General features: G+C 48.1%; 1 protein-coding gene and 1 long non-coding RNA gene across 3 annotated transcripts in view; one reads left to right on the top strand and one right to left on the bottom strand.

The window, feature by feature from the left end:
* Positions 1-20,564, top strand: part of Nav1 (neuron navigator 1) — a 252,030-nt gene that overhangs the window by 156,314 nt on the left and 75,152 nt on the right. The gene's annotated exons all lie outside the window — the stretch shown is intronic.
* LOC110300105 (uncharacterized) lies at positions 374-20,550 on the bottom strand. The gene is made up of 5 exons (XR_015047821.1): positions 20,434-20,550; positions 15,784-15,905; positions 10,098-10,253; positions 3,338-3,732; positions 374-833 (listed from the first exon to the last, which is right to left on the bottom strand). It is a non-coding gene; the product is annotated as an uncharacterized LOC110300105 (long non-coding RNA).

Genomic DNA, 20,564 nt, shown 5'->3' with positions numbered 1-20,564 from the left:
CCAAGGTGGTGGAGAAGCTGTTCCAAACAGACCATACGCCCTGGCAAGTGCCAGTGCCGAAGCATCAAGTCCCTGTCCCTTGATGTGCCAGCCGGATAGTGTAGAGCCTTTGGGGCTGAGGGCTCAGGACTGTGGCATCTGTGCTAGGGAATTCTAGGACCCTCACCCTCCAGGTACATCAGCATTCTTACAACCCCACTAATGTTCCCAAAGTACCAAGTACCAAGGCACAGGAGCCCTGCATGGAGAGACCTGCTCTGACTAAAGTAGCAGGATTTCTATAATTAACTAGCTGTCTGAGCTTGAGCTAGTTAGTTAACCTCCAGACTTTAATCTGCCTATCTGCTGAATGCAGATAACTACAGGACGATCTGTGGTCCATTTTGAAGATTAAAAAGGGTTGTATATGTATAATTCCTTATATGTTTCTTAGTATAATTCCTGGCTCAGCATAGTTGCTCACTGGTTTAGCTGTTCAGACTGTTAGAGTCCTGGACTAACCAATGGACACAGCCTTCCCCTCAGAGACTGTACAGGAGTATACGGCCTGTATAGGTCCCCATTCCTCCAGAATCAGCAGTGAGGACAGATCTAGTGGCCCCTGACTAACGCTGGGAACATGATGAGGTGTGGGGCATAGAAGGCTACGAGGACAAAAGGAAAGGAGAGCTCTTGCCTTTGCCCGCCTCACGCACAGCCTCCACCATTTATTCTTTCCTCCTAATAGTGTGTGTGTGCCCTTGATTAAGTCAAAACAAAGTCCTCAGGAGCGACAGGAATGAGAAACGGCCGTCTCTGCTCACCCTGCAGCTGGGCCAGGGAAGCCTGGAGTCCTACAGAGAACATAGGATAAACATCACGATGATATTTACAAAGTAAATGAGGCTACAAATTGTGATACTGTTTGCAATGCCATTCCGTATGTGTCTTTTATGGTCAGTTTTCAGTTACTGATAACTTTGCACCCTAGTTTTAAGTATTCTGTCTCTGAGTACTTGTCTAGGACCATAAACAGAAGGCATAGCTAGAGCTTCTATTGCTGTGAAGAGACACAGTGACCACAGCAATTCTTATAAAGGACATTTAATTGGGGCTTGCTCACAGTTCCGATAGGTATTGGCATTGTCATGGCAGGAAGCATGGGGGCATGCAGGCAGACATGGTGCTGGAGAAGGAAGAAGCTAAGAGTTCTACATCTTGATCTGCTGGCCTCAGGAAGCTGTGTGCCACACTGGGCCTGTCTTGAGCATAGGAGACTTTAAAGCCCACCTCCATGGTAACATACTTCCTCTAACAAGGCCACACCCCTTAATTGTGCCACTCCTTATGGGCCAAGCATTCAAACATAGGAGTCTATGGGGCCATTCCTATCCAAACCACCACACCATCCTAAATGTGCTTAGGAAGCCAGCATTGAAAGAAATCAGCTCACTATGTGCAGTGACTTCAATGCAGCTCATTGCTCCTCAGTTTATGTTTTCAGACTACACGTTTACATTAAAGCAGGAAATGCTCTCTCGATTCCAGAAAATCCTTAGGTGTCCCTGCAAACCTGAGCTGCCCTCCTTGGTTTCTATTCATATTCTCATCCCCACTGTGGTTCTCAGCCAGATTTTATCATTTATAAAAATGAACAAGAGAGATGGCTCTGTTGCTAAGGGCACTAGCTGCTCTTCCCGAGGACCTGAGTTCAAGTCTCAGCACCTACGTGGCACCCCATTCCCACCTGCAACTCCATTCCCAAGGGATCTGATGCCCTCTTCTGGTCTCCAGCAGCAGATGTGCATATGATGCATAGAAATACATGCAGGCAAAGCATGCATACAAGTTTTCTTTTTTAAAAGTCACTTTCCTGGGCTGGTAAGATAGCTCAGTGGGTAAGAGCACTGACTGCTCTTCCAAAGGTCCTGAGTTCAAATCCCAGCAACCACATGGTGGATCACAACCACCGATATTGAGATCTGACACCCTCTTCTGGTGCGTCTGAAGTCAGCTACAGTATACTTATGTATAATAATAAATAAATCTTCGGGCCACAGCAAGCAGGGACTAAATGAGTGGAGTTGACCAAAGCAAGCAGAGGTCCTAAAAATCGAATTCCCAACAACCACATGAACGCTCACAACCCTCTGTACAGTTATAGTGTACTCACATACATAAAGTAAATAAATAAATCTTTTATTTTAAAGTCACTTTCCTAAGAAAATTGTTTTTCCAGTTCATAAGATGGATTGGGCCCTTCCTACCCACATGGTGACACTCCCCATCCACCTATCAGTTGGGACCTACAGCCATTTAAATGTCCACTTCCCAGGGACCTCCAGGGCTGGCCCACCTGAGCAGTGTAGCTGGTTTCTGAGCCTCTGTCCCTCCCTCCCACCCCCTCGTGGGTGACACAATTTGCCTCGGACTGTCCACGTGAGCCACAGTGGGCAGCAGTGACTCTCACCCTTTCTCAGTTGTCACATGGGGACTGTTCTCTGACAAGTGCCCCCCAGCTGTGTTCAGCTTCCACAAGGCAACTGTCCTGGCCCTATCTATCAGCAGGTGACTTCCTGGCTTGTCACTCAGCAAACCGGACATGCACATTCTTCAAACAAGTGAGCACAGTAAATTGGAGAGAGACTTGGACCCTGGCACCAAAGGAGTCACATGCTTAAAAATAAGTTTGGGGCCGGGCGTTGGTGGCGCACGCCTTTAATCCCAGCACTCGGGAGGCAGAGGCAGGCGGATTTCTGAGTTCGAGGCCAGCCTGGTCTACAAAGTGAGTTCCAGGACAGCCAGGGCTACACAGAGAAACCCTGTCTCAAAAAAACAAAACAAAACAAAAAAGTTTGGAAATTAGTGACGTGTGCAAAGAGCCACTGTTCTAGAAGAGATAGATTTAAATGAAGTTCGGTGGCACTAAATACATTCACATTGTGGTCCCTGGTCACCACCACCCACCTCCACTGCATTTCAGGTGACCAAGCTGAAACTCCATACTCCATTCAACAGTGGCTTTCCTTCCTGCTACACTCTTGCCCCTGGCACCTACCATGTACAAGTTTAACTCTGTGGTTTGGACTAGTCTAGGAAACTTATGCAAGTGTCTTTTTATGATCTATGTAACCTAGCATAACATTATCAAAGCTCATTCATATTGTAGGATGTGTCCGAATTTCCTTTTTCATGACTGAATAACATTCCCTGGAGTGTGATGTTCTGGTTTTGTTTTGTTTTTGGTTTTGGTTTTAGTTTTGGGTTTGTTTGTTTGTTTTTAAGCCACATTTTAGATTCAGGAAGCCTAGGTTAAGGAACCTACATTGGGTTACTATGGACCGTGTTGTATACATACCTGTTTGAGTCCTTGCTTTTAGTTCTTTCTGGCGTGCACATAGAGAGGAATTGCTGGTCACATGGAATTGCTGTTGTATGTGTCCTCTCTTGGGGAACCACTATGCTGTTTTCTGTTGAGTTGGGACCATTTTCCATTGCCACCAGTTCTTCGTACTCTGAAGTCTCACTGCTTATCCATTTCTGGTTTAAGAAAAAGTCGCCATCCCCATTGTGTTAGGCAGCTTTCTGTTACTGTAGCAGAATGCTTGAGTTAGGTGGTTTGAAAATAGGAAAGTTTGGGGTCAGAGTCTTGAGGGTTTCAGTGCATGGACAGTAGTCTCTGTTGCTTTGAGGTCCATGACAATGTAGTAAGTACATCATGGGGGGCGGGGGAGCTTGGTGAAGCCAGTGGCCCTGTGAATAAGAACAAGGTCTCCTAGCCTTTAAGGGCACACTCCTAATGATCTAAGGCATTAAACTAGGTTCTGCTTCCTAAACGATCTACCACCTCCCCAAGCTTCCAGCACACGACCTCTATGAAACACTTAAAATCCATCAGTGGGGTTGCATTGTGGTTTTTTTTTTCAAATATAGTTTTTGTTTTGGTTGTTGGGGGGGGGTTAGTTGGCGTTTTATGTTGTTTAGTTCTGGTTTTTGAAGCAGAATGAGGCCATACAACATGGGGTGGGATTGAACACACGATGTAGCTGAAAATGACTTTGAATTCCTGATTCTCCTGCCTCTACCTCCTAAGTGCTAGATCACAGTCATGCATTGCCACACCTGGTGTTTGTTGTTTTGAAGAAAATAATTATACATATTTCAATAAAAGTATACGAAGTGGTCAGATCAAGTAATAGACAAGTCCATCAACGAAGACATCATTTTTCTGTGTCGGAAACATGAAAAATCCTCTCTACCAGCTATTTTGAAGTATACAATTAATTGCCGTCCGCCACAGAGTATTAGAAGGCATTTCTCATACTTGAGTAATACCATAGAATAGTAAAAGTTACTTGGGACTGGCGTGATGGCTCCGTGGTTAATAGTGCTTGCTGCTCTTACAGAGGACCCCAGTTGGCTTCCTAGTACCCGTGTTAGGTGGCTCACAACCACTATAACTCAGCTTCAGAGGGATCCCATGCCCTGGCTTCCTTGGGCACCTGCACTCATGTGCATGTATGATAGACAGACAGACAGACACACACACACACACACACACACACACTATTAAGAATAAGATAATCTTGTTTAAAAAGTTACTCTTCAGTCCCAACTGTACTTCTTTGCTCGTCAACCTCCCTGACCCCATAGTTCCAGTAGCTTCCGCCCTCCTTCCTGCCACCCTCCTCCCTCTTCCTAAGAAGACCAGCTTCCACATATGAGTGGCACCTGACTTAATCACCTTCTATGCCTTACTGACTGCAGCCAACACAGAGTTCTCCATATTCATCCCCGTGACGGAAGGGGCACAATTGCGTTCTCTTTATGGTCGAATAACATTCCTTCACGATGTGTATCGCGTTTTCTTTCTCATCCGTCCATCAGTGGACACACAGGTTGATTCGGGGCCCTGGCTGTCCTTAATTGTGACCATAAAGGTGTGACTACAGGAGTGTATGCAGTCTACCCAGTAGGACGGGTCTATACTCTCTATAATTGTTTGAGGATCCAGCATGCTGTTCTCTGGGATGCCTGCCCTAGTTTTCGTCTCCTTCATCATCATGTGAGAATTGCCTTCTCTCCACATTCTCCAACAGTATATTTTTTTAAATAATAGCCTGTCTAATAAAGGAGAGAAGATATCCCATGATGGTTTTGGTTTGCACTTCCCTAAGGAGCAGTGATGTCTTTAAGCGATTATTTACCCTTTAGAGCTTTTCTCTCTAGAAATATCTACTCAAACCCTTTGCCCTTTAAAAAGTTCGATTATTTGGATTTTGCTCTTAGAAGTTTTTTTAAAATATATTTTGGGTACTAATCTTTGATTGTGTATATGATTTGCAAATATTTTCTACCCTTCTGTGGGTTACCCTTCTTTTTTCTTGGTAATGTGGTTTGATGTGCACACACAGGAATTGTTTTGGCTTCAGGTGGTTTTGTTCTTGTTTTGATTTGTGCCAAGGTCTTATTAAATAACCCAGACTGGCCTCAAACTCAAGCTCCTCATATCTCAGCTACTCAGGTGCTGGAACTGCAGCTTCACAGCGCCATGCCTGGTTCTGAGTGCGCGTGCGTGCGTGTGTGCATGTGTGCGTGCGTGTGTGCATGGTGTAGCAGACTGGGTGGGGTCTCACTGTTTTCTAGGATGTTTTAGAAGTCCTGGCCTTAAGCAATCCTCTTTCCTTGGCCTCCTTAGCAGCTGGAACGCTAGGTACACACCATTACACCCGCTGAAGGTTTTGCTTTGAAGAACTCTAGCGTATCTGATTTTCTTTTTTTCCTCTCCATTGCCTGTGCTTTGGGGATCACATCCAAGAAACCACTGATAAATGCAAGGGCCTATAGTTATTCTCCTGTGTTTTCTTCTAAGAGTTTTAGAGCTAATTTTAAGAAAGAAAATGAAATCCCAAGCCTCTAGGTCTACCCCAGAGTAGACTGCCACCCCGGGAAACCACATTTTCCAAAACGTTCTCCCAAAGTTTTGAAGCGGTTGCCTTTTCCATGGTATTAGCGCTTAAGACAAAGTTCTTAATATTTAGCTGGACTCAGCTTTATAATCACTCCAGCTGATTAATTCAAATAGTATTGTCTGGGGAAAATGAGATGAGTGTTAAAATCTCATATTTAGATGAGAACATCTAAATATGTCAGCAAGTTGTTAATGAGTGATTGGTCAGCTACTCTATAGACAAAAAAAAGATAAAGAAAGAAAAGAGAAAAGAAAGAGAACATACGTCCCCACCTAATGTCAGTGCCTTCTAAAGTGAGCCAGTCTTCCCAACCGCTCCTGTTTTGGTGGCCCCTTCCCCTCCCATGGAAGTTCTCAAGCTGTCAGCAAGCCTCTTAAAGCTGGCACCTATACTGATTGCTGACTTGACAGCAGAAGCAGTCCTGCGGGGCAGATATTCAACCCACAGCCCTGCAGACTGTCAGAGAGGACAGCTTGGGACATTTTTACCCTTTGAAAAGACAAAAGGAATTTGTTTTTCTAAAAATAGTGGGGACTGGAATTTAATCTAAGTATGAAGTTAAAAGTCTCGGGGCCATCTGTCCTCCCCATCCTTAGCATCCAGAGACAGACTGGAGGGAGTCCAGGCCAGAGGCAGACTCAGGTGCTGGGACAGGAAGTCAGAGTCTCCTTACCCCACCCCACCCACCCCACCCCACCCCACCCCCACCCCTTCTCCGCTCCCCCGGGGTGTGGTTGTGACTTATGTCTCCATGTCTGTCTGTGTCAGGGCTGGTCTGGGTGGGCTGTGTGTGAACTCTGTGGTATTAACTCATGGGAGGTAGCAGGCCAAAGCATCCACAAGCCTGCCAACCCCCACAACTCCAGGGTGTGCTGTTTATATCACAGAGGTGTGTCATCTGCATCCTTAGCTGGACAGCCATAGTACAACCTACACCAAGGGCCAGAGAGCAGTAGGCAGCATCAGCAGTCTCCATCTTGAGGGAGCTGTGGGTAAACACAGAGGGAGTGTGGGGGCTCTTCCAGGTGGTGTCCGTGCACCGTGTGTGGCTAAATGTTCCAGCTTTTTGCTTTCTCCCCCTTCCCCTCCTTTCTCTCCCTAGCCTGTCCTCTTGAACTTCTCTTGGGGGCTCAGCAACAGATGGGATTCGTTTCCTCTTTGGCTCTAAAGTGTCCTGGCGTTGAAAAATGTCAAATAAAATAAACTGTGGGCCCCTGCCTTCTCCCAGACTGGCTCTTTATCCCAGAGGCACTGAGCTCAAGTCTTAAAGAGACACCTCTAATCTCAGAGCACAGTGCCCCGCCTCTGCTCCCTGAGAACCCCATCACTGCTCTCTAACTTAGCTCACACCTGACTGTCAGGCCCCAAGATGCCCATCCAGCTCTGCCAGGGAGAACCATGCATGGGCACTGGGTTTGCAGTTTTCCCAAAGAGAGCTTGCTGAGTGCGGTTGGACAGGGAAGAGCTGCCCACGATCTTGTGGTGCCTTTGCCTTCTATTCTCCCCACCCCCACCCCCTGCTAGTCTCTAGGCCTCCCTCTGGTAGGCAGCAGGGCCAGCTCTGTCATTGGCCAATGAATATGCAGGGTGTGTGCGTGGGGGAGGAGCTAAAAGGGAAGCAGGGCTAGGGATGTAGCTCAGAGGTGGAGCACCTGTGGGGACCTTGGGTTCTATCCCCATACACATTTCTCTTCACTGTGGTCAAACATCTAAGGAGAAGTCACTTAAAGGAGGAGGCATTTACTTTCGCTCACAGTTTGAAGAGGTACTGTTCATCACAGCAGGGAGGCAGGGTGACAGGGCCATGAGGTGACAGATCAAACCACATCCACTGTCAGGAAGCAGAGAGCAGACAGGAAGTGAGCCAAGCTATAAAACCTCAAGGTCCACCTCCAGTGACCTTGAGGACCTCCAAGGTCCTTCCTCCAGCAAGACTTCTCCTCCTAAAGGTTCCACACCCTCCCAAATGATGTTGGGGGATCAAATGTTCAAACACGTGAGCCTATGGGAACATTTCATATTGAAACCATAAAAGTGTAGTAAAAATGAGCCGGGCGTGGTGGCGCACGCCTTTAATCCCAGCACTCGGGAGGCAGAGGCAGGCGGATTTCTGAGTTCGAGGCCAGCCTGGTCTACAAAGTGAGTTCCAGGACAGCCAGGGCTATACAGAGAAACCCTGTCTCGAAAAACCAAAAAAAAAAAAAAAAAAGTGTAGTAAAAATGAGTAAATAACTAAATAAAAGGTAAGGTAGATACTTTCTGTGTCTACAAAAAAAAAAAAAAAAAAAAAAAAAAAAGAAAGAAAGAAAGAAAGAAAGGAAGAAAGGATGTGCAGCTGAAGTAGATAATGGTTGTCACCTCTTTGGGACAGCACCAAACAATTTCAGTGCTGGTCTGCAGATCCATATGCACTTGGCATATGGTATATTCCCATTCTCTGCATGGGAAGGAGCAGTGGGCTACTCTAAGATCTGGAGTTCAATACTAAACATCTCTAGTTTGCTGTGTGGTACTAAGCAAGTCACTTAACCTCTCTGAGTCTTAGTTTGTGTGTTTATAAAAATGAAATTAAATCGCCTGGGAGGCATAGGCAGGTGGATCTCTCTGAGTTCAAGGCCAACCTGATCTACATAGTGAGTTCCAGGTGATCCAGGGCTGTACAGTGAGACCCTGACTCAAAATAAACAGCAACTCTAAAAGAGTTTTAGCCAGGCTAATGTGCACACCTTTAATCCGATCATTTAGGAGGCAGAAGCAGCAAATCTTTTGAGTTTGAGGCTATTCTAGTCTACAAAGCAAGTTCCAGGAATAGCCAGGGCTACACACACACACACACACAAAAAAAACCCTGTGGGGCGGGGGGGACCCAAATTATTTTTTAAAGTTACTTCTTTTCCTTTCTCTCTCCCTCCTTCCCTTCTTTCCCCTTCCTTCCTCTTATTTTTGAAAAATTTTAAAGATGTATTCATTTTACTTTATGAATATTTTGCCTGCATGTATGTATGCATTAGTGATGTATGTAATATACCCCAAGCATGCCTGATGCCCACAGAGGCCAGAGGGTGTTAGATCCTCTAGAACTGGAGGTACAAATGGTTTCTGTGTTGGTTACCTTTTGATTGCTGTGATCAAATGCAATGACCATGACAACTTACAAAAGAAAGCATTTAATTTGGGGATCCTGGTGCCAGGGGGTTAGAGTCCATGACCATCATGAGAGGGAGCATGGTGGAAGGTGGGCGGGCAGGCAGGCAGGCAGGCAGGCAGGGCACTGGAACAGTAGCTGAGAGCTCACATTTTGATCCACAAGCACATGGCCAAGAGAGCTAACTGGGAAATGGCATGGACTTTTGAAGCCTCAAAGCTTGCCCCAGTGCCACGCCTCCTTCAACCAGGCCACACCTCTCTCCTAATCCTTCCCAAACAGTTCCACCAACTGGGAACTAAGGGGTCATTCTCACTCAGACCACCACAGTTGTGAATCACCCTGTGGGTGCTGGGAATCGAAACTGGGCTCTCTGCAAGAGCCGCAAGTGCTCTAAACTTTCAACCCACCTCCCTAGACTCCCCTCCCCACTTTTTTTGACATTATGCTGTCCAGCCTGGCCCAGTCTGCATTAGAACTCTTTGTACATATTCGGTGTGTGTGTGTGTGTGTGTCTGTGTGTGTGTGTGTCTGTGTGTGTGTGTGTGTGTGTGTGTGTGTGTGTGTGAGAGAGAGAGAGAGAGAGAGAGAGAGAGAGAGAGAGAGTATGTACAAGGTCTCTCTCTCACTGACCCTGGAGCTCACAGATTGAGCTAGACCTGCATCATTGAGACCCAGTGCTGGCGTTATAGGTGCATACTGCCATGCCTGGCTTTTATATGGATGCTTGGAATTCAAACCCAGGTCCTCACACTCATGCAGTGGGAACTTTACCAAATAAGCCACGTGTCCTTAAACTCATAATCATCCCTTCTCCCTCTCCAAGTTCTGAGGTTACAGAGTATCCCACAAAACCCAAGCCAAAGTGAAGTTACTTTAACTTGGTGACTGACACACTGGAATTAGGCCTTGGGTTCTCTTTGGAAGACTGCTCTCACTGCATTTCAGCGCTGTCCCCCAGGCATGCAGTTAGTTAGATGGGCTTTTAAGATCAGGCTTACCAACATGGGGACATCAGAGCTGTCAGAGCAGTGGCGTGGCTGAAAGCACACAGCCATACTGCTGGGTCTTCTTCCCAGCTAGGTGTGGTCGCTGCATTCTCTGCCTCCTCTTTTGCTATCCCAGCTGAAGACTGTGGACCACCGTGCCTCTGTCTCCTAAGACGTGAGAATGAAATTCATTTGTTACTATGTTTACTTTAGGTATCATAGGGATTCTGTGTATGCAAGCCATCACCAGTCATGTGGTGACAGACATCAACGCAGTGACAGGCCTAAGATGTCACACACATGTCCTAAATAATGGGAACACTGTATTTCCAAGTGTGTGTTTGCCTTCATGCTGAAAATGATGTTTGTGGGCTTCACTGGGAGTGAGAACTTATTCTGACCCTTTTCACTTACGCCTGCGATGTTCTCCGTTGGCAAATGGGACCCACATGTGGCTTGGGATCTGGGTCATGAGCGCAGCGTCATGAGTACAGCATGTAGCTATGCACAGAACTAAGTTAATTGTAGGAAAGGAGAGATGGCTCAGGGGCTGGGTGTCTGCCACTCTTCCAGAGGATCTGAGTTCAATTCCTAGCACCTGCATCAGGGTGGCTCACACCTACTTTTAAGTCCAGCTCCAGGGATTCTGACATCTTCTTCTGGTCTCAGAGGGCCCTTGCACCTCATGTACATAAACATATACACACATGCACAATTAAAAATAGAATAAATTTACAAAGAACAATCTAAGGACTAAGCTCATCATGCTCAGGTTATGGGGTGACTCTGGCCTTTTCCCCATCGTGACCTGGCTCACTCAAACATTGCTTACACGGGAAGGGTGGTTTGGGCTGGTATCTTAGTTCCCTGTGTGCTACTTTAACACCATACCACAAAGAGGTCATTTATGAAGAACAGAGATTGATTTATTATATTTCTGGGAGATGGGAGTCCAAGACTGAAGGGCTAGTGTGCTAAGGACCTTCTGTGGGGGAAGTAGAGGGTCAAGAGAACATAAGTGAGAGAGAGGACATAAGTGAGAGAGAGGGCTTAACTCCTGCTTTATCAGGAACCCACCCCCATTGGAACTAACCATGGAGAGATGGCTCAGCGATTAAGAGCACTGACCATTCTTCCAGAGGTCCTGAGTTCAATTCCCAGCAACCACATGGTAGCTCACAACCATCTGTAATGGGATCTGATGCCCTCTTCTAGTCTGTCCTGGTGTGTCTGAAGGCAGCAACAGTGTACTCACATATATAAAATAAATAAAATCTTTTTTAAAAATGTCCTACATTTTAACGCCGGCACACTGAAGATTTTCCAGCATGGCCCTGTATCTTAGGTGACACACCAAGGCATACAGGTAAGCACCTGTGGAGTGAGCAGATCTAAGGCACAGATTGCATGGGGATGCATAGGGTGTGCACAGGTTGTTGCCATGGGCACCTGAGGCGTAGAGATTTCTAAGCGGTTAGTGACCCTACATGGGTCAAAGAAGTGTGGCTGTTTCTCCTTCAGCTCCCACTCATTATTGAATGTAGCAGCTCCTGGAGATACCAGCTGCAGCTCTTTGAACCTGTTCTGGCTGGGTCCCAGACATAGGTGCCTGCAACTGTGTCAGGTGCATGTATGAGGTCAGTGGGGAGAGGAGAGCAGTGAGACACAGACACCACTAAAGAAAAGTAAGAAGGGATGGACGGAGGGAGTGTGTAGAATCAGCGGAGGGAGTGTGTAGAATCAGAATAGAAGGGGCTAATTTCAGAGAGCCCTTGGCTCTCAAAATTCCACTTAATTCTCAAAACACAAAAGTGGGCCATTCTCTGTCTGCAGAGTTATGTGTGTCTTACGCAGTGTTTCTCAAAACCTGGAGTAAGCCAGGTATTCCAGAGGGGCTGCTGGATGCATGCTTGTGTTTCCATAGCAACAGATGCTGACTTGGGAGTCCCCCCCCCCCCCCCCCCCGCCCGGGTGTCCTAGTAACCTACAATTGAGCTGCTGAGTTTTCACTGGGTGTGATGACGTGCAATTTGGCTGACAATCAGGGAGGATAGGCATCGAAGAAAGCTGTTGAGATGGGTATGGCTCTGCTCTACCAGCCCCGCCCACCTGTCTCCCGGTCCATTTGTCTCTCCTCTTTAACTGCCAGCCTCCTCCTTTATTCCCCAACCCATATGTTTGGTGGTAAGCCAGCTGGGCTTCCCTGTGCCTGAAAGCTGAGATCGCCAAAAGAGCACACATTTGGAAGTTTGATAGGTTGGGTCAGATCTCACCTCTGAGGCTTCAAGGAGAGTTGTTTGTTCTAAGGATAAACGACAATATGGGACTAGGATTATTGTTGGAAGGCAAAGAGCACAATGTATATAAGGTACCTGGTATGCAGTAGGTGTTCAGTATATGTAAGGTACGTGGTATACACTAGACGCTCGGTAAATGTTTATCCCCCTTCTCATGTTTGACTTTCTAGAACTCCAAAGCAACACAAGCCATCTTTGAAATAGAATTTTCCTGCTGAGGTGGCAGTGCTTGTTTGCCACACTTATCATTTCAAAACCCCCTCTCCTCGGGGAGCCTTCCTTAATTTCCCTTCGTTACAGTGGGATTGCTATCTGACTCTGGGCTGTTCCAACCCTCGAGTGCATACTTTATACTACGGTAATTTGTGCTTTTATGATTCCTTGACAATTGTAAAGGAACAGCTTATGAAACATTAACATGGAATTATCTCATTTAATCTTAACAACAGTATGAATTCGATATTCTTTACCTTGATTTACAAGCTAAGAAACGGGAACTTGGCCTAACTGGATGGTGGGATTCCCTAGCTTCACAGTGGCAGAACCAGCGCAAAGCCCAGACCCCCCCCCCCCAGCTCCCATTCCAGTCTACCACTGCCTTGCTATGTGTATCTTGTTTTCCTAAAACCTGGGAACATGTCACAGGAGGGGTCACAGGCCTTCCACTGAGGCAGCTGCTTTCCCAAGACAGAGACCATGGCTTCTCCTGTCAGCAGCTTGGGTTCTCAGGCCCTGCTGCCGAACACCCAGAGACCCTTCTGGCATGCCCCTAAACAACCTCTCCATCTTCCTCACTTTGGGGAGCCACAAAGTGGCCACAGCTGGGAGCTCTGGGCCAGGCAAAATGAGCAACCCAAGCTTCTGAATGTCTGTCCTTGTTTGACTCCCCACTCAAAGACTTAGCTGTCCCAGGGTATTCCCGAGGGGCCAGCTCAGGCCCCTGGGCTATCAGATGTCTCTGGCCAGGCAGCAAAGGACCATTCACTGCAGCTGAAGAAAGACCAGCAGACCAACTAGGAGGTTTACCCACCAACCTCTCTCTTCAGGAGGGTGCACCAAAGAGGCCAAAGACCGTTATTCTTGCTTCGAGTTCCTGTTGACAGAGGTGCAGGCACCAAGAGATGCATAGAAGTCTGGATTTGAAAAGCAAAGCAGAAAAGAGAGCTCCAATGCATGTGGCTATGTCAGGAATGGATAGACACTCACTGAATATAGGTGGCAGGCTCATGGAGAGAGGGTCTGAGAGGACGCCATCAGAGCATGTGCCACAGATAGAGCAGAAGCTCAGTGCATACCCAGGTGTGGGAGGGGGCATCTAAGCGCTAGCGAGAGGTGGCTGGACATAGAAGCAATGTGTGTGCAAGGTCGCCTGAGGATGCACAGCCACCTATTCACAAGTCTTTACAGGGCAACCACATAAGCAGTGTCAGAGAGGAAGAGGGACTTCCAGGAGGAAGTGAATGATTTTGCACTTGATCTAAAACAGGAAGAACAAGTGGAATGTGGCAGCCCTTGCTTCTCCCCTGTCGGGTTTGTATTCAAGGGCTCTGAGTTCTTCCCCTTCCTGTGTGGTACCAGCAGCCTGGAGACAGAGACCCAGCTCCCACCCATCCTGGCTCTTCACACTCCTTCAGCTCCTCTTCTCACTGCTCCTATGCTTCCTGCCTCAGGCTTTCTCCACTGCCCCACCTGACTCCATTCTCAGACACTGTAGGTCTGAAGGCAAGGGGCAGTTCAGGACTAACACTACATACACATGGCCACACGTGTGGCCATACATGGGGCCAGAGGGCTGCTAGCAGCAGGGGTCCCCAGGGTCACTGATGTTCCACTGAAGGTTATTAGGCGAGGGACAGGATTTAGCTGGCTGTCATTTCCCTTTCCAACCCATAATGAGCTTTGGAAGAAGGGCCCTGGGGAGAGCTAGTGGTTCCATGAAGTGAACTTTCTCCAGATGTCCCTGCTTTCTGGAGTCAGCCCGGGGCAAAGCACTCCCATGTGTGCTCTCCACCCAAAGTCCCCACTGCCCTCTGGGAGGCTATTCAGCTCACCAGCACACCTTCACCAGCACCTACCATAAGCTCCCTTTTCTTGGGAAGCAGAGTGACAAGTCTAGGGAACATTCATTTTCAGTTCATTTTCATTTTCAGTTCAATTTCATTTTCAGTTTGCTATTTCCTACTGCCCTGGGATGTTACCTCGTCTGTTTTTGCTTCACTCTAAAGAGCGGGATGGGGATGGTGCCAATGCCAACTTCATGATATTTGTTTATGCAGTCAGTGTATACCTGATAGGGTATCTGCTGCATGGGAGCCACGGTGGGGTGGGTACAGGAGAGGAAAACATTGGCTCATACAGAATGAAATGGCAAGCAAATACACAAACATTAAAATATAACCTGAAATAATGCTGCGCTATAAGGAAGAGCAAGGTCGAGCGGTGAGCAGTGGGTGTAGGCCAGATGATGTTGTAGGGCGATCAGGAAAGCTTTCTTTGCTCCAACAAACAGAAGAGCAGAGCGATGTGCAAAGGCCCCAAGGCAAGAGTAAATATATGGCCAGGGAGCCAGAAGGAGGTCAGTGCGGCTGACGCAAAGTAAACAGAGGGCAGCGTGGTCAGAAATGAGGTCAGGCGTTAGCTAGGGGCCGGGTGGTGGGCCATGATGAGGGAAAGCCACTGGAGGACTTCAGGGAAGGGGTGATGCACAGGGACCTCAGGGACCCCAGAGACACCAGAAAGTGTGACAGGAGACCTCTGCAGTAATACAGTAGAGGCAGAGCATGAGGGGGTTTAGGACCAAGTTAAATGATACATGTCCAGTACACACGCATGGTCATACACACACTGGAATTTACCCAGTGACGCCCTCCTGCACATCTCTCACCCCCCACCCCAGCTCATCAGGCACTTGCTAGAGCAGCAACCTCTCCCACTGTCCTTCCTCCTCCCTCCCCAGCATCCTCTGCCTCTCTGCAGGGATGGCAAGTGAGGCCTTACCATGCTAGCTTACCATGAAAAAGCTGTTGAGGCTCACTTCTCTCCTGTTCCCAACTGCTGGGGTGGTGGGAAAGGCGGGGCTTGGCAAAGGTTATATAAATATTTGCTGAGCAGTAACACAGCTGGGTGCAGGGCCCCTTCCTTCAGCTGGCTCCTTTGCCAGCCTAGGGAAATCTCAGCTGGGACTAGAGACTGGCTTTGGAACTCTCCGTGCGTGTGCATCTGCTGACTCTCAATGCCCCCATTCAAACCAGTCCACAGCCTGATCTTCCATACCTTTCAATATGAGTCCCATGCTGGCCCTATGGAGGGAGCTGGCCAGAGTTGATAACCACTGTCTGCAGAAACCCTAGTCTAGGAACCAAGAGACTTGTGTGCATAGGAATTCCCCACACATCATGTACCTGTTATGGGCCGCATCTGTAGGAGGGCCTGTGGCTGGCCATGATGACCTTTCAAGTCTTTTCAGCTCTGATTTCTGAGTTGGATCTGGTCCAGGCACCCTGGCACCGCCTCCCAGAAGGGCCTGGAGGCAGGGTGGGACATTGAGAGAGAAGAAAAACTCATTCTAAGAACTACAATAGACCTCAGACATTGCCAATAGGTCAAGCAATTCACTGGTGATTCCTGACCTAGGAGTGATATCATCGTGGCAACACCTGTGGGTAGATTTTAGATTACCTTAGGCCCCTCTCAACCCTCCTGACCATGAATGATCTGAAGAAAGTATAATGTTAGCTACCGGGTCTTAGATCACTAGGTTCTTTGAGAAAAGAAGCTGGAAACCATTTTTCTAAACATTTCTCTCAAGGTCGAACAAAACCAAATGAATTCATCAAGATTTAGAAGTCACTGAGCAGTCTGAGGTAGGTCTTTGAAGCAGGATTAGGGATGTAGCCAGAAAATTTCCTAACAGTGTGGGAGAAAGGGTTCACTTATTGCGTTCCCTCGCCCAAATCCTTTCTCTCTCCTTTCCCTGTCCAGCCATTTTGTTATTGTTGTTGTTGTTTAATTCTTTCTCTCTTTTTAAAAATCACTTCACTTTATGCCTGTCACTGCCAAGATACTCCCAGTGGCTGTACATACTTAGGAGGCCGAGACGGGAGACTTGAAAGTTCTGAGCCAGTCAGAGCTATATGCACAGTGAAAACTCTGTCTCAAACAAATGAAAGGGTGGGGGAGAAAGCTGTTACCAGCTTAGCTCAAGTGTATGGAGTAGTCTCTGTGCCTGGCCACCCACAGGACTGGAGGGTGTTATCTGAGGACCTGTGGAGGAGCAGGGGGGTTTCCATTTGAGAAGTTCCGTAGCCTCAGAGTTGGTGAGAAAGAAGCAACCAGGCAGCTCAAGGGACAAAGCAGAAGTGTCTACTCAGCGACTCAGTATGCTCACAGGACTCACCAAGGCAAGCAGGTATGAGGTCAGGCCCCAGATAGGTGACACTGGCCCGCCAGGAATTCGAAGCCAAGTGACCTTAGAATGCAAAGCATGCCAAACTACCTGGCCAGTGGTTTTGGTTTTTTGTTTTTTGGGGGTTTTTTTTTGCTTGCCCCATTCTAACCAATCATACCAATCTTTAAAGTTGTTGTCAGGGATGCAACTCAAAACCTCTATTAGGCACCTTTGCTGAAAAGGAGCCGTTGTCCAAAAGGGCCTAGACATGCACTGGAGGACCTTCAGGATCGTGAGGCAGGGACGGAGAACATAAACCATCCTCAGTAGTCCGCTAAAGGACTCATGCACATGGGGACGTATGCTCTGCTTTGAACGTTTTCCAGTCTTTCCAAACCTCAGTTTCCCCTTGTAAAGAGGCAGTCTGATGGCGCTGGCATGGGAGATAAATGAGGTCATAGCTCCTGAGGGATCTCCGAGGAGAAGTGCCAAGGGAGCACAGAGGGTGTCTATCTGACACACACAGGCCTTTTTCCTCTTACCCTTGTTGGCTGGCAGTTCTTTCTGGAAAAGTGCCTGGTACACCCCCCCCCCCCCCCCTGTGCTCCCTCTCAGCAGGTGTCTTCCCTTCTCTCAGAAAGCAGCCTGCAGAGTCACCCCTACATGTCTCTCTCCTCTGTAGCCAGGACTACAGTATCACCCCCATTCTGTCACACCTCCACGATGGGCAAGGCCAGGGCCTCTTTAAGCACCTGAGTAGGCCCATTGACAGGGAGGCTGTTTTTCTGACTTGACAAAGCCCCAGACAGCATTCCTCTTTCAGCTGCAGTCCAATTACCAAAGTGCCCTGACCTGTGGGCTGAAAATAGCAAGTGCTAATTTGCATGCTATTTATTTAAGTAGTGACTGCCTCTTGGGCCCTGCTTCTTGCCCTGTAAAAGCCAACTCAAGCCTACACAAAAAAACTAGGAACTCCACAAGGTGCAGCTTCCCCTTCAGGGAGGGAGTCTCCTGGTCTGCTGAAATCTGGCAGCTCAGAAAACCATTTTGGGGAGGAGATCCTCAAACCTGGAACCCTCTTAACAAGGACCAGGAAGCTGAGAGCCTTTCCTTGTGGCTAAGCTGCTGGCCAAGACTCGTTCACATTATGGCCTGGTCCCCTAGTCCCTTTGGTGGGGCAAGATGTAACTGGAGTCAGAGGTTGGGTAGACAAGCTGCCGGTATAAGGGAGACTATAAGGCCCTGTGGTCTCTGCACACACAGACTGCACACACACACAGACACACACACACACACACACACCATGCCTCTGAGTAAACTCCCATCCCTTACCCTTCCTCAGATCCTCCCTCCAGCTCTGACCAGAAAGCCACAAAGGAAAGAAAAAAACCTTTATGGAAAGCCTACAGCTAGATTTGGAGAACAATATCCCCTGAGGATGGCATTCTTCTGGCTGACACAGCCATTTTATTCAGGATCCATGCTGGCTGGGGTTAAAGAGAGTCCCTCATGGTGCTGTAATTTGTTCTCCAGATGACCCAGGCCAGCTCCAACACAGCGGTGGGGACAGACCCTTCTGGGATTCTCTCCCTGAGGTTATGAGGAAGGGGAACCCAGGACAGAACAAGGATAGGGAGCCAGGACCAGGGATAGGTCCAGCAATACTAGTTCTGCACTGTGGCAGAAGATCATATTAGAGAGACCAGTTGCCTTGCGTTTACTTCCTGCAAAGCTGGCTAGTGCATCTTTCCCAAGTCTTACCCACCAGACACCTTGGAATATGTAATACAATCTTCTTGTCTCACCGTGCTAGGGGGTAGTCTGAAAGATAGGTGCCAGGATTACTGCAGCCTCCCCCTCTCTTCAGATCTCTAAGTGTTTTTGTAGAACTCAACAATGGTATACCTTTGGTATAAGCCCCCTTCCTCCTCCAGAACTGGGACTCATTCCTTAGAGCTGTAGCCCCAGGTCAGTGCCCTGGGGCAGTCACAGGTATGTGTGTGTGTGTGTGGGGGGGGGAGGAAGGCTTTAAGGGGAAAACCCAAAGCCCATCAGACCTTAGCCAAGGTCAAAAGGAGGCAGGCTCTAGAAATGTCAGTCTCTGTTGCTCCCTAACACTTGTGAAAGCTAAATCTAAAGCAAATGCTATGAGGTCCAAGAGGACAGAGAAGGCTCAGTCCCATGGTGCTGTCCAGACTCCAGATGACACTACTTTGTGGTCCACGGCCATCTTAGTTCAGTACATGAGAAGTGTTCTAAGTTTGTAAAATCTGTATTGATTTATTTTGTGTGTGTATGTGTGCTCATGTGTGCACATGTGTTTGTGCGGGTGTGTGCGCGTCATGGCCTTTATGTGTGGATGCCAGAGCACCATTTTCAGGAGTGTGTTCTCTCCTTCTGCTTTGGCCACCCAGGGAATTGAGCGTGTTCTGAGCTTGGCAATACCACTTGAGCCATTTTGTTGGCCTCCTCGTGGCGCTTTTACAGGAAAAACTGCAGATTCAATTCATCCACTTCTCAAATGCAGTCTTCCTAGCTTGCTAGGTTCACCTCTGGCTGGAGACACAACCATAGAGCCTCTTCCTTTCAAGCTCGAGGACTGGAGGGAGCAGGGGTCCTCTAGCACAGTCAGCCTTCCCAAGGATGGGACCCTTTAGCATGACCCTTTAGGTCATATTGTGGTGACCTCCAACCATACAATTATTTTCATTGCTCTTTCATAAATATACTTTTGCTACTGTTTTGAATCGCAATGTAAATATCCGTGCTTTCTGATGGTCTTGGGCAATCCTTGTGAAAGAAAGGGTCGTTGGACCACAGAGGGGTCGAGAAACCCACAGGTTGGGAGCAGTCGCCTGCCCTATGTAGCACTCTTTTTTTCTTTGACTTAAAAGTAAGGTGTCACTGCTGGGACCTGAGGGCAGAAGAGTCCCAAAGTTTGAGCCCTGCCACCCACCCCACTGTTTTTCATGCCTTCGGTTAAAGGGTTAAAGACAGGTGTCTTTAACCTTAGTAGTCTGCCCTCTGAAAATGCTTCCTGGATAAAGGCGCAGACCCTAGCTTGGGAACTGTGAACTGCACGCGCCACCCCCAACCTGCCCGCATAGCCACTAACGCAGCCAGCACACCTCCTACCTCTTCTGTAGTAGTCCGCAGAATACCAGAAATCTGTTTTCTCCCCACCCCTTACGGGTATTGGAGAGAGGTCACATTATCTTATCCCACCCCTGGTATAACGGTCCAGAGCCAACCTCAAGCAATATGGAGCCTCCTCTGACCTTCACCTTGTTTCAAGGATGAATGTATGCATTCAGTACGCCAATTTTGAGTAATTTGTAAAATCCTAGTAAGTGATGGGGAGTGGGCTAGGAAGGATCACTCTATGGGGAGGCTCTGCCCAGGCCTCTTCAACCCTAACCACGGGTTCACCTCCTTGGCTTCCTGCCCCGGAGACCTGGAAATGCTCAGCAGCTCACGCCCCCTTCGACCTTAGTAGCGCGAGGCAAGCCGCCCACCAGACCCCTGCTGGCATTCAAGGGGTTAACTCAGGAGCAGCCCAGGTGGAGGTCGAGGACCTCAACCCCCTACTACCTCCACACCTTCCGGCTACAGAGGCCGCAGAGGCCACTGAAAATCGTAAAGGCTGCGGTAGCTCTTTGTCTACCTGCTCTGGGCGTTAAAGAGCCCGCTGGCAGCCTGCTTCGCTGGGGCTCCGGACCGAAGTCAGCGACAGAGAAATTGGGCTCTGTCGCTTTAAGTACAGCTGGAGCCGTAAGTACTAGGCCGGCTGTGCAG

This window comes from Mus caroli, unplaced genomic scaffold (genome assembly GCF_978045245.1).
Source record: "Mus caroli unplaced genomic scaffold, Mus_caroli_1 scaffold_1, whole genome shotgun sequence".
NCBI classification, from domain to species: domain Eukaryota; kingdom Metazoa; phylum Chordata; class Mammalia; order Rodentia; family Muridae; genus Mus; species Mus caroli.
The sequence above is the reverse complement of the archived record's forward strand: the minus strand, read 5'-3'. Positions and strand labels throughout refer to the sequence as shown.